Raw genomic sequence first — 15,377 nt, 5'->3', positions numbered from 1 at the left:
CGCACACACCATGTTCACAGATGTACACCTGCTAATATGTAATGCACACATCACACACGTAATGTACACTCACTAACACATGCTGGCAACACTGTACACTTCAGCCAAGTGGCACATGGGTGGACAATACATACTCAGACCTAACACTGGTGTAAGCAATGTTACAATGACTATCAGAGGTGTGATGCATAATGCCTGCTCAGATATACCTACAAGGATATCAGTACACTTTCTTGTTGGCAACTTGCTACTATTGCTACACTGCTATAATGTCACCCTGTGCATCAGAACCATGTTAGCATATTCCTGCATCAATGTTACAGATGACAGGAGGTGGCACAGGTATCATCATATGCACAGGGTATGTTGTTGGTTTGCCAGAGCCCGACATTGACCCATCCAATCGACATGTCTGTGTGTGTGTGTGTGTGTGTGTGTGTGTGTGTGTGTGTGTGTGTGTGTGTGTGTGTGTGTGTATGTGTGTGTGAGGGACAACAGTACAGCATTGGCCAATGTTGATGTAATGTGTGTGTGTATGTGTGTGTGTGTATGTGTGAGCCCTAGTTTTTTGGTTAATGTGTGTGTGTCTGCATGCACACAACTCCACCATGTGGCTGCAATATACGGGCGGTTGTGGGACAGCCACAGACTGTACCTGCTAGGCCATACAGATCACTGTCTCTGACCACAGACACGGTACCTGTGCCTGGCAGGGGTGCTACGGGCAGTATCAGGTACCAACCCTGACTGGGTGCTATCATCAGAGGCAGAGGTATGATAACTGGACCCATGTCCCTGCTGGGACTGGCCAGTGCCACGTGTATGTGGTCTAGTAGGACGGTCAATGGACAGGCCAGCCCCAGCATTGCTGGGGATGGTACTGACACTACGGGAGTGGCTGTGATCCGTGGTCTGTCCGCGACGACTGCCAGCTGATGCTGTTGCTGGCATGCGTCTGTGTTGGCTTTCCATCCATCCCACATGGTCCTGGCTCATGGCTAACACAATGTGGAGGACATCTAATGTCTCCCTCCAATGGCTATCAATGACCTCGGTGTAATTCTGGATGGCACCAGCAAGGTCATGGATGCTGTCATTGATAGCAGTGTAATGGGCCCTCTGCGCCCTTAGTCCCTGTCAGGTGTACCGTTCCATACGTGCCTGTGCCTGCATTATAGCCCGGAATATACTGGAGGTTGTAATACCTCTGGGGGCACGTCTGCCAGGGGCAATACAACCAGTGGTGCTCCCCCGAGAACCCCTGGACATCTGCCTATGTAGTACCATTCCAGTAATCTGGCTATGGCTGCTGTGAGGGGATGCACGCGCCATGGGTACCACACTCTCCTGATCAATGCCGACTGTATGCTGTCCCTCAGCTAAGGCCATTGGTGATGAGGGATGTATTGGCAGTATGAGTGTGCACATAGATGGGGTTGAATGCTGTGTACTGTCGATTGGTGGACCAACGACAGACCCTGTCAGACCTTCCTGTGCCACAATACATGTCTCATCATCTGCACTATTAGTGGCAGTGACATCAGGTTCCCTGCTGCATTCAGACACCCCTAACTCAGCACCTGTGGAAGGAAGACAGGAAACACACTTCACTATCTGTACATGATGTTAGCACACATGCACACAGGAACACATACACACATGCACACATGCATTCATGCACACATGAACACATGAACACATGCACACATGAACACAAATACACTGCTCACCACAGCACATACACACACACACACACACACACACACACCAGCACTACAACACATACACAATAATGGGTAAAGGTGGGTGACAGTATCACAAGGCAAACAGTCACCTCACATGTGTCAGCATGCAGAATATGTGTTGCTCAAGACCATGCAGTGCAAGTGTAGATGGCCCTATTTAATGACATTATACATGGCCGTGATGCATGTGTGTAGTTGTTCAGTGATTGTCTACACCCTGGAACACAATGTGTACATGGACACAACATTGCTGTGCAAGTATTATCTGCTCTGCAATGTCCTGTGCACCATCACTCAATGGTATACACACTATGGCTACATGTGTTATCTGTGTGACACATAGATTGCCATGTGTGATTACAGTGTCTGTGTCCATAGCAAATAATAGTGGGCACAGGTGTAGCAAATGCATGCAATGTACAGGCATGGGATGAGTGGTGCATGTAGATGTGAAGGAATCCCAATGCTTGACATGGCCATTGTACAGTGGTTATGGTGAGTGTGGGACATATTGCAGATATGTCGGTGCCAGCCATGACATGGCATGCTACACAACTGCAACATTAAACACCACACATACCCAATGTGTGTCATGTGACCTATACACCCAATAGCATTCCAGGACATATATGTGACTCTTTGTACAGATGGCGACAGCTGTGCATATTGTGTATACTGGCATATGTAAGCACACACACAGCATGCTATGCATATTGTGTATAGGTGCATATGTTTTTCACACACACACAACAATGAGGTGCAAAGCAAAGACCGCCATGTGTAGTACTGCGGTCACTGTAACTGGATGGGGTGTACTACCATGTGCCATCATCATCATCATCATCATCATGCATCTTGTGGTCACTCACGGCTACTACTGTGTGACAGACCACCGCCTAGCATGCTGTACCTGAACTGCAGTGCCATGGCTACGTTCACTATTACACAGCCACTTTGTACATGGGTGTATGAGGTGCCCAATAGGGAGCATTGCCTAACATGACTATGTTATGTGTTGAAGAGTGTTGCACAGCCCCATGATAGGCCTCTACCCCTGAGGTACATCATGTGTGTGTGGATGACATGTGGGATACTGAAGTGTGACCTTACAGTGGGTGTGTGGTTACGCCATATGTAGCATGTCTTTGTGTACTGCATATGATAAACGTGTTATGTTGTGTACAGGTGTGCCAACTATGCCTATCCAATGTGCAGTACGGGGTCTTATGCTCTGTGTATTGCATGTCAGTGAGGCAGCTACTGACATTACTGAGCTGTGCAATGTCTTACAGCAAACATGCAGGCATGCATTATGCATAGGCGTGTTACATGTACATGGCCTACACCTCACCTATGACATGCATATTTCATTACCAGCATTGCAGTTATAACACACTCATCAGCATGGATCGGCTGCCCTGCTGTCACACCAGAGGGATCTATGAGAATATGAGAGTGTTCGTCAGTGCCCACAACTGTGGCATTGCTACAGTGGGTATGCTAAACTGCAGTATAACAACAGTCAACAGTCACAGGTGTAGAGATATTATTCAAAATATCAGTATTGCACAACACTAGGCAACAGAACTGCTAAACCCACAGTACACATCTCACGTAGACATAATCTAACAATACAGTTAACTGTCATCTACAGATAGGGCATGTTACCTGCTTGCTCCAGATGGACGTGCTGGGTGGCTCCGGGCTCCATGACAACACATGTCAGAGGTTGATATTGCTGTTGTCCAGGAGCCACCATGCTTAGGAGCAGCTCCTCCACTCTGGTGAGGGGGGGGGTGAATGGCCAACCCACCACCTGTGGCAAGCTGTTGTCTTTGGATATCAGACGCACGCCGCCAGACATGTCTAATTAAATCACTGCAGTGATGGCGTACCTGCTCATATGTCCAGTTATGCATGCCTATGTCATTTACCTGACGAACAAGTTTCTGCCACAGTGCAGTCCGCTCCTGCTGGTGCTGGCTGCTTCTGGAGAACAGCATCATGTACTGCTGCAATAGGCTTTGCAGTATCACCTCTTCCTCATCTGCTGTGTACGATGGATTGCGTTGGTGAGCCATCTGGCTGAAAAAGATATGAACAATATGTGTGAGCGTGTCCTGTGGCACACTTTTACACCTTTAACCACAGATATCACTTTACTGACATATATGCCATCCTATAGTCTGTCAGAGGTTACACACGTTCAGTACCACTTATTGGTTCTCAATCCACAACTAACTAACAGTGCCTGACGCACTCTATATATCACACCACTATACAACAGTACCCGACACACTGTTTGTGACACATTGCACAACCTCAAGACAGGGGTGTATATCACACCAATGCACGAACAGAGATGTCATCCATTGCAATGGATGTAAAGTACAGGTACAGTAGTACCAGTCAACCAACCTAGTCATTGATGCCATAGCCCTGCCTAACAGATGTGTACAGTTGTTACTATAGGTGGCATACTGCTGTAACAGAGTATATATGTTGCTGGATACACACGTATACCCTGTAACGCACGTATGATTGCAGCCATTGTACAGGCATAATTACACACACATCAGACAAACATACAACACACCACTGTATGCCAACACAGATGAGCATTACCTGTGTACCATACAGCACTGTGTGCCACTACTTACACACCCTTATGCCTGAGTTTTGTCCTCTGTGCAGACTACAGGAAACACACATGACAGTGTTTCCAAGCAATGTGAACACACACTATACTGTGCTGTTTAGGCCTACAGCTTCAGGTAGTACTACAGTTCATATGGGAGTTGGATTCACCAGCAGTACCACTCACTAAGCATACATATATTGCTTTAGACTACAATGAGACACCACATTCATCAACAAGGAACTACGTCACATCATATGCCGTACTACTATGTCTGCCTAACAGTACATTACACATCATTTGCTGTCATCAGAGCTAGGATAGACACTACCATGTCAGATACAACTTCACACTAAGCTATCACACCTTTACAGACCTTGCACACATTAAGCGTTACACTTATTCAACCTCACATAGCAGATATTACATTGAGTACATGTGTGAGTGCATAGTGTCATAGGTAGGTAATATACTGTTGGCCCTGGGGCCTACGGCAGCCTAGCCATATGCTACCATGGCCTTTGACACACATGTACTTTGATTTCACTTGCCCCTGCCAACCAGAACTACAGAGATGTTTCCTGGGGTGTATTACCAATCTCCCACACAATCATCAGGGGTATTTATGACAACTGCTAATGAGGAGCCTTGTTTTCTATTGCTAGGTGGTCTATTCTAGTGTATGGCATATCTCTGAGATGGGAACCTAGCCCTCCAGCATGTGCTGTTTAGTGAGCTGACAAGGTTTAGGGCCCTAGAGCATGTATCCCGGAGGGATTGTGATATGTTGCCATGGTGGTTGTCACCCAGCTATGGGTGTGACATACCTCTGTATGTCTGGCAGAGGTCACCTCTGTGTGGCCAGTATGCAATACAGTGTAGATGTGGTTTTGTGAGTCAGTCTACATAGGGCATCTGTTTGCGGCCAGTATTACCCTTTGGGAGGTATGTCTGTGGCCTTTTCACCTGGTGTAGTTGTCATGTGAGGTACATACCACACAGGGCATTGTGATGAGTAGAGAGGAACACTGCCCTATATTTCTATAGATGACACACCTGTTGTCATGACACATAACACACAGACTGATTACAGGTGTAGTGTGGCACTGTCTTCATCAAAGCGGAGGCTACTGTCCACCTGTGTCCCATGTTCCCTTATCACACCTTCACTGTTAGGTAGATCTCTACCTATGTGGTAGTTAATGGGTACAGTGTTTTGGAAAGGAGGAATGGCACTGAAGTATCAGTACTTGTCTACAGTCCATGCCTTGGTCACCACACACCTGTTGCAGTACATATGACCCCGTGTCTCTCTGTCTCTCCCTCTCAGTATATGGATATATATATCTATATATCTATCTATATATCTATCTATCTATACATATATATATATATATATATATATATATATATATATTATATATATACATATCTATACACATACATGTACACATCCATTGCTGTACACATGGATGTACATATAGGCACATGTACAGTCCACCTTTCATGGTGGGGATATTACTTGTGCGACAGTTGAGGGATGTACAGTTATGTGATTATATTGCACAGTGTTGTGCAGAATGCATGTGGGTGTCCTCAGCCCATGTAGCATTAGCAGGCCTCACTGGCTGTAACACAGCAGATCTGACAAATCAGTCTCACAGCATTTAACCACCACATGACACATATCAGCACTGCATGCTGTTTTCTAGGCCACACACTATGACCTACATAAATATATGCACATATCAACCTTTAATGACAGATATCTGTCCACCCTTCACTAACAGTTGCAGTATGTCCCTTGCCCTATGCACATGTGCAGATACAGATAGATATGTACTGCTGCCACACATGGATGATTTGCAGTGTGTAGATTACTCTTCAGGAACATCTACTACATGCCAAGACATACATGTGAGTTACATACCTTACCTTTGTATTTCCCTGCTCTGTGTGTTATGGTTTTGTAGGTTTTTATTTTTTTATTTTTTATTTTTTGGTTGTTTGTTTTGGGTTTTCCCCCTCTATTTCGGTTTATGTCTCAGTTTCTCTCTCTGTTGTGTCTCTGTCTCTGTCTGTGTCTGTGTCCGTATCTCTCTCTCTCTCACCCTCTATCTCCTAGCACTTGCAATGATAGAATTGCATGTGTGGACTGCAGGTACAGCCTGCTTTTCTAGGTATCTGCACTTGTGCATGTGACAGCCTCTGCACCAATTGCTGCCCACCATTCAGTAATTGCATGCGGCCTGCTGTGTGGTGATTGCATTACTCACTGTGATTGCAGCCCACTGCTATAAAATGCTAGGTTAGGTAGGCATAGCCCTTTCAGCTTTCCAAGGTGGGGCCCATGCTTGTTTGCTCTGGACACCGTTGTGTCAGTCAGAAGGTTGGTATATGTCTCTTATCTGAAGCTAGGGTTGTAGCCAGTTATATGCATGTTGTACTCAAACCTGAATGTTGCTGCTTCCTGTACGCACTTCTCAGTGTAGACATGTACTCACCCCTCCAAATGCTAACACAGGATACATGGGAGTATGTACTTTATTTCTGACTTACACTATTAACTGCCATACAAATGTGGTTATTGCACTGTATTCCTGTGGCACATGCAGTGTTTGTGAACTGCTATACTGTAATTATTACGTTACTCACTTCTGAACAGTTTGTGGTTTGTTTGTGTTGACATTAGCACAGGCTGCTCAACACAACTGGATATAGTTCAGTACTGAGTATGCCTACCTACACCTTGGTTTTTGCCTCAATACACAGGTGTGTGTACCTTTGGGAAGGGGTGTAGAACTGCAAAGAGCATTTTTTATTATCATGTGAGGTTTATCTTACTGAACATACAGGGTTGCTGTGTACCTGTTAGTCTATCAAGGCAAGTAGTCTGTGTAGCTCACACCTATGGACATATCCAGATGGTAGCTAGAGGTTAGCCTATTATACTTTGTCTGTGCACCGCACCAGTCTTTTCAGCAGTGGCACATTGGCATTGTCACAGTTGTTTGCTAGCAGTACATGGCTACATCCTGTGATATTTCTGTGTTGTACTCCTACACAAGGGCATGCTTGTGGAACTCCTTCCAAAGCTATTTGCAGAGTGTGTAACAGCAGTAATGCTGATATGCCTGTGTGTTTCTGCCTCTGGCAGGCCTCAGATACTCTCAGGTATATATTTGAATGGCCTCAGTGAAAGGTACATATAAGTGAGATACACCTGCAATATATTACTGACATATTGCAGTTGAGACTTTCTTGGGAATCAGAGCATATGTATAAGTACACCTTTTCTGATGTGCAAGCAGTGTCTACTCTCACCTATTGACATTATTCACTATGTGTGATTCCACACTTGTCTGCCTACAGTTAGTACTTTACAGAGTGATTCAGTGGGGCACAGCTAACATTGGTTTACAAATCAGGGACATCCCTGTAAAGCAGTCACAGTTGGGGAGTCTGGCCTCTGCCCTATTCAACTTTGCCAGTATTTATCCTGGTCTGATACTGTGTGGTGTTTGTAAGGTGCTACTGTAACATTATTTCCTGCTAGGATGGCTGGTTCTCCTTTCACAGTCATGTCATGCAATTCCACAACAACTGCTGGTAAAGACCCACATAACAGGATTTGTGTTATGTCATTCCTAATTTCCATTTACATTCCCTCATTGTAATGCATGATATATTTATTTCAGAGCCAAGTTATTTGCATATCAGCTGTGGCTTAGTGGTAATTCATGCAGTCAATGGTCTGGGGTTCGAAACTGACAGAGGTTTTTTCTTTTGCTGCTTAGCAGAACAAGGGCCCTGCCATAAAGTGACTAAGGCACTTTTAAGCAGTTGTAAGTGGGTTTGAGCGACACTTAGCGATGCTTAGCTAAGCACACACATGCACACACTCGCTTAAACCCACTTACTACTGCTTAAAAGTGCTTACTCTCACTAACCCCCACTCTAATTTCTTTGAAAGAAAAGAAAATGGGGAGATAAGAAAGTGATGAAAAAGGGGGCACAAAGAGGGACAGACAGTAGGTAAACAAGCTCGGGATGTGCAGGACGGGTGTAGGGAAGGTCCATAGCTGCCCATTTCTTTACCAGCAACAGCTGTGCATATGCAATAAATTTGTAGTGATATTTGAAACCTTCTACCCCTGGGAGAGGGGTGAGGACAACAAAGTATGTTGTACTGCCAATTATAATTATCAGTTTACATGTCCAATGGACATGTGTGCGAAATGGGCAGTTATGTATGGGGTGTAATTTTTTTGTAGGTACAGATTGCCCTTTTTGTTTTTTTTTGTTTTTTTTCAGGTGAGAGTGGGAAGTGAGGTAGAGGAAGTAGGTATGTCCTGGGAGGTAGGTTGGGGAGGTAAACAGACAAGACAGACAAGACGCATACAGGGGTGGTGTATGACACATGGGGTGGGTGAACACAATTGACGGGGTCGGATGTTAGGAAAGCACAAGCCTATGAGCCCACAGATGGTAACAGTGGAACTGAGATCCCCACCCACAGGCAGTCACCACTGCACCTTCACAGACCCGAGGGTGGCTGTGCTGGGGGCTGCATAGGACAGGCAGGCTCACCCATGAGACGCGCCACTCTCCCCTCGAGCTGGTGAAGGGATCAGCGACTGAACGCTGGATCTCCCTATGCACCACAACCCGGACCCTTCGAAGGGTGACAGGTGGCCCTTCTCCACCCATGCTTGCACGGGGGGGACGTGCCCCATCCCCTGCAGCGCTTCCACCCGAAGGTGGCACAGGACCAACGGAGGAGGGGAGCCCGGGCTGGGCACCGGACCTGCTGGTGCCAGGTGCACTCGCCAGCTGAGGAAGGACAGGTGGGTCCACTGGGACCGGCCTTCCCATACATTCTGTGATTAGGTGTGTTTAATTACAACATAAACAACAGCATTCCAGATTAGTTGTAACAGCATGCAGTAATATTCCCATTAACCCAACACACCAAGATCCCAACAGTTGCACAGCAAGCATAACACATGCATATATTGAACCACAGTGGATATTCCAACAGCATGTAGGGATGTTTGGTAGCAACAGGCCATCATGATTGTGGTGTTTAAACAGGACACATGCATCAACATGAATGTAAATATTTATAGAACAATATGACATATGTTCCAACAAATATTTAAGATCACACATACCCATTGAGGTGTGGAATTGCATGGTTTATGCACATACAGTAGGGTGTAGAAAAAAAACCTTGGTTAACATGTTATAATTACCTTTTAGTCTACACTACATTCCTAGTGACTGCAGGTGTATATCCCCTACATGTATTATTACACTTGCCACCATACATTAGGTTGTGTAATGGGTTTGGCTAGTTCAATATATGCCTGACCTATATCTGACATACTAACTGTCCAGGATGCAGATGTTACTGCTACATATTTCTTGATCGCATTTCTATTTCTTTATCTACATATCTGGGATGTTTTCACATGACATTTTCACTTCGATTTGTACAGAACCCAGCATTTCTTGACACACACTCACATTTCCGGGGAAAAAAATAACATGCTACACGTGTGCTAGATTTACTTATGCATGCCAGCCAGTAACTGACTGTTGTGGACTGTATATATGCTTCACAGTTACTAGCACTTCCATCACCCACTTTATATGGGACTGCACAACTCTGGGTTGCCAGCACTTTTTCAAACAGTACTATTTGTATAATGCAAGGGTACAACAATATTTCAAACTCTGTGACACAGACACACTCCGGGTTTTAGACCTTTATTAATGGCATTACACACTTTTCCACAAGCTCACTCCTTTATTTGTTTTAACGGTGCATGTGGCAGACATGTTCAAGACATATTATACCTTTATTAATAGGTTAGAACACTCTTTTTTCAGGCTCACTCACTTATTTTATATGACAGTGCCTGCAGAGATATTATTCCAGACATATGTTACCTTTCTTAATGGGTTACTACACTCTTTTTCTGCCTCTCTGACGTTTTTATCTGACAGTACATGCATAGGACTTATTCAGGCAATTTTATGGCTGTATTATTGGACTACAACACTTTCTTTCATGCTCTCTCCCATATTTTATATAACAATACATGCAGAATAATCACTAACCTGCCTGGTGGCGCAGCCTTAGCAGCCTATCAGCATAGGCTTGCTGATTCGCAGCACGGTCACCTGCAGCTGTAAAGTAAATGAAGGGATATTGAGACATACCTATCCGTTGTACATACTCAATTATCAATTCTTACATACTGCATTCCATGGCTACATACTCAGTTGTGGGGCATCCTGCATCCCACAGGCCTCCTGTATCCATTGGTTCAGGCGGTCCTGCTTCTGTCTCTTCAGGTCTGCATGGTGGTGACAGACCAGCTCACCAGTCCGTGGAACACCTGTGGCACTGGTGAGGTCATGAGCTAACCTTGTACTCTGTCCCTTGGAACTGGCCCTGCAGGAGTCTTGACTCATGATGGTGGACAAGGAGCCAAACCATGTATTTTGACTCCTCGATGCCCCAACGTTGCACTCGGAAGTGTGTTCCCTCTCCGACACCAGCCATTCTAACTGCAGATGTGAGCTACAATCAGTTATGGCGTGTATTCTTGCCTATGGGGCTTAAATATGCTGCATTTCCCGCACTTTTTTGTGATTGGCCGTTTTTTAAAATTCTCGGCTGACTGCAGACCTGCTTAGTAATGGTTAAACTACCATTAGTAAGTATATGTATGTTAACAGTGGCTGTTTCCACTAAGTTGTCATGGCTTAGTGGTTCTGTACTTTGCTTGTGATGTACAGAGTCCTAGGTTCGAACTTTGTCATTCATTTTATTTTTATACTGTCCAGACAGGCTAGGGGGTGTGGCTGCGTTTAAGCAACTTTGCTCTACATTGCTCCTCGGTGCCCTACGGTGCCCTGGTTGGTGCGACGCGCACATCCGCGCAAACACATTGCACTGGGTAAAGCACTATTTCGCTATGGGCACCTCTATTGCGCTGGGTTAACCGTTATTAAACTATGGGCAACTCTATTGTGCTGGGTGAAGCACTGCTTAACTGCAGGCAATTATATATCAGGATCATTTAAAATATTTATTTTGTTCACTGATACATTGGCCATTTCACTGCGTTTTAGTACTATTTACACATATTTGTCTGGTATTATTTCATATACTGATTTAAAAATAAATAAGAAGGGGAGTGGTGGGACTCGAACCATGAATGCTTTTTCTTTGTGCGAGCGCTCTACCATTACGCTATCACTATTTGGTGCAAGTTGCATAAACATTCTTTCTTATGCTCTTCCATGTCAGAATTGCTAACTCTAGCTAAGCAATGGGCACACCCGCGCACACACACGCAAATACGGGCAGCTATTTTGGGAATTTAAGAAAATAAATTTAATGTTTTGCTTTTTATAACTGTAATGGGGGTTTACAATATCAGGGAGTATGGTGTTGGGTGCAGGGACATTTAAGCGGACTTGCTCTTGTGTATTTGCTTTTACTTTTCAAACACTTGCAGGGGCATAGACATTTAGACTGCTCGACAGTTGGACACGCCCCCTGCTTTCTTACACGGTCCGTGTACGACTTACGGTTGGGTCAGCATGCCCTCATGCATATTCATGGCATGCTGATGTCATACCGTTCAACTGCAGCCTCCGAGTAAGACTTATTAAGTCTTACACGGCGGATTTGTGAATCCGGGGTTTGTTTATTAGCTGTTGTTTATAATAATGGATGTTATTGTGTCTGTTCTCAGCTCATCCATAACAGTGTGGTTTGCATCTCTGTCGAATCATGACAAAAATAGGTTACATCGAATAGTCAGGTCTGCCGAAAATATCATAGGTGCTAGTTTGCCCTCCTTACAGGACCTGTACAATTCGAGAGTCATGAAAAGTGCAGGGAAGATCATCACTGACCCTTCACTTCCAGGCCACCATCTTTTTGAGCTATTGCCATCAACCAGGCATTATAGATTAATACGCACCAAAGCAAGCAGATATAAGAACAGTTTTTTTTTCCCACAGGCCATCATTTTCATAAACAGTTAACTCAGCTTATTAGGTTGGGGTATTCTTTTTCCCAAGCCTCCAAGGATTCTGCAGTATTGTTTTCATATTGTTAATACTTGTTTCTTTCAGAGTTTATTTCAGTATTTCTTGCACTGAGTTGCACTTTGCACCTTGTATGTATATGTATATGTACATTTACTTTTTGTCTTCTTAATAGTTCCATGTATGTCATTTTTCTTGTTCTTAATATTTGTATGTCATTTATGTAATTCATACTTGGAGAGTCACTAAAACCAGAGTCAAATTATTTGTATGCATGCATACTTCACCAATAAATGTGATTCTGATTTTATAATAGTGTTTGTTTTTTGTTTCAGTTGAATATGGATGTGGGTCCTGTGTGGATTTTGTTTCGACAACTGGAACATCCACAGAGGTTCCTCACAAAAATCATACTGAGGTAAAGACAATGTCCTATGCAGATTGCCTCGAAGCCTTGTCTTTATACTCTGTTTCCCACAGACTGCTGGGAGGCGATATTTTGCCTGTAATACAAGGCATCCTTGGATCCCACTCTGATGGACCTTTTGCATATCTGCAAAATGAACAACATTTGAACAATGAACATCTAAGGAATTAAACTTTGCCTACAATTTACCTAAGTCATGTTGGAGGGACAGGAACATATTACAAAGAAACCCCATTCTCTGGAATAGACTTCCCATCTATGTGAAGCAGTTCCCTTCTGTAACCCCTTTCAAGTGCAACCTGGACCAGTGGTGGGAAATCCCTGCTGGTCTGACAACTATCTCTCTGATGTAGAGAGGCAGCCTTTAAATCATGCCCTAACAAACATATACCCCTTAATAAAACTCTAAGGCACAATAACTCATTGGATACAATTGGTTTGCATGGTTAAGCTTATAAAGGTGGTCGTTAACCTAGTATATACTTATCAACCAATGAATCCCATTCCATATTCTGACTATGATGTATGGAGGCCACTGCACTGGCATTCTTTTCCTGGATGAATTGTGTGACTAAATATAACATTTTATAATTAGAAGGAAAAGAAGAAGAAGCAATATTATCATATTTAATAACTCCTGTGTTAAGGCAGAATACAATCCTCAGCCAGAAGATGTCTTTAAAGGTATTACTAAACTCATTAAATATCAGATTTAAATAGTGAATTGCTTAAAAAACAAATCTGTAAGATTACAGACTCAAATTATTAGTTATTGAGTTTATTAAAGAACAACCCCAACCAGTTACTTCTTACTGTATAAAGAAACTAATGTTGCTAAAACACGTTTAAGAAGCTGTAGTTTTACCTATACAATTTTAAATAAGTCATTTGACTGAACAAATTTCATACTAAGTATGATCAATTCTAGTCCAGATTCAGTCAATTTGGTAACAAGGTGCTACATTTTAAAATCAGTTGAGATTCTATGGTTACATACATACATTCTATGTTGTCTAAATTGTAGCTTGAACCAGTACACAAAACTGAACTCTTTACAGAAAGTATCTCACTAGCAAGAACACTTAAGAATAAGGCCATAGCATTCGAGAAACAAACACTCCTCCTTTAATATTATACTATAATCTTGCTTTCACCTTTGTTGTTGCCTTACTATGTGTCATTTAAGTGGCTGACAAAGAAAATAACACAAACTGCATTTGATGTATTACACTTCACATTTCATGTAACTGATGTACATGTCCATTTATACACCATATACTACCTTCCTAGACTTGAATAAGCAACTTATACCTTATCATATGCCTTGCGGCTTGACTGATTAATGCAGTTTGAACTAACAACCCATGCTCTTAGTTGGTTTAACAGATACTTACCATGGTTATATTTAAAGTTCAATGGCAGTCTTTCCTCTTTCTGGGCTTTAGCAGTCAACATGATGAAAGGAATCTTACTTGGTCCAATTGTATTTTATCTCATTGTAAATCAATGCAGGGACATTTCGGTGGACATCTCATTGCTTATTAGGCTGATGATGTTGCTCTGACTCCACCCCCAAGACAGAGGCAGTTACAAGTTAATCTTACTTTTCAGGGTCATAACTAGGGAGAGGTGAAAGGCGTGGCTACCTCAGGTGTAAGCTTTTATGGGGTAAAGTGGAGCAGGAGTCCAGAACTGGAATTCATTTCTGGCTGAGAGGACATCTCAGTTTCAGAAATGATTGCCGACAATACATTTACAGTTACGGCTGAAGCACTGTGTACATAGTAACATGACTGTAGCAAGTTGCTCGTTAAATGCTGAATTTGTTTAGTTTCAGACCAGGAGAGCTTTTTGGGGAACTGTACGTAGTGCCTGATGAAACAGCTATTGCTCTTTTCCTTTTACTCATGAGAAAAAGGGCTGTCAAACAGTTACCTGCTCCTTAATAACTCAAAGATCCAGACTATGCTATGTGCTACCAAGATGTTTTACAGTCATGACTTGCCCCCCCTACTTGCTGTCAAGTCCTTGCCTGGTGATCCTATTCAAATAGGCAAAGTCATTCAAATATCTAGATTTTTTTTTCTTGACTGGGCAGTATCCTTGTCTAAGTAGATGTCCACTGCTGTGCCAAAGACTCCTTCAAAGTTGAGACTATAGTAGTGTCTCAAGGACTGTCACATTGTCCTACTATTGCCATTGCAGCACTTCTTCTTTTAATCTTATTCAGCAGTTCCATCCTATTTAATGTTAGCCAGACAGCTATACTCAGTTCAGTATATAAGTGGATTCTAAGGGTCATCCTACAAGCTGCTCATAATAACAATTACAGTGCCATTCCATGGCAGGTTGACTGGCTGACCCCAACAGACAGATATATATCTTCCTGTGTCCATGTCTTTCTCCAGACAGATACTCTACCTGCTTCATCTAACCTCCTCACTCGGTACTGCCCTTGGACTTTTTGTACTTCTAATGCCTCTGTTTGTCCATC

This window comes from Protopterus annectens, chromosome 8.part0 (assembly GCF_019279795.1).
Source record: "Protopterus annectens isolate FY-2018-M chromosome 8.part0, PAN1.0, whole genome shotgun sequence".
NCBI lineage: Eukaryota > Metazoa > Chordata > Ceratodontiformes > Protopteridae > Protopterus > Protopterus annectens.
Note: the sequence above shows the minus strand (reverse complement) of the source record.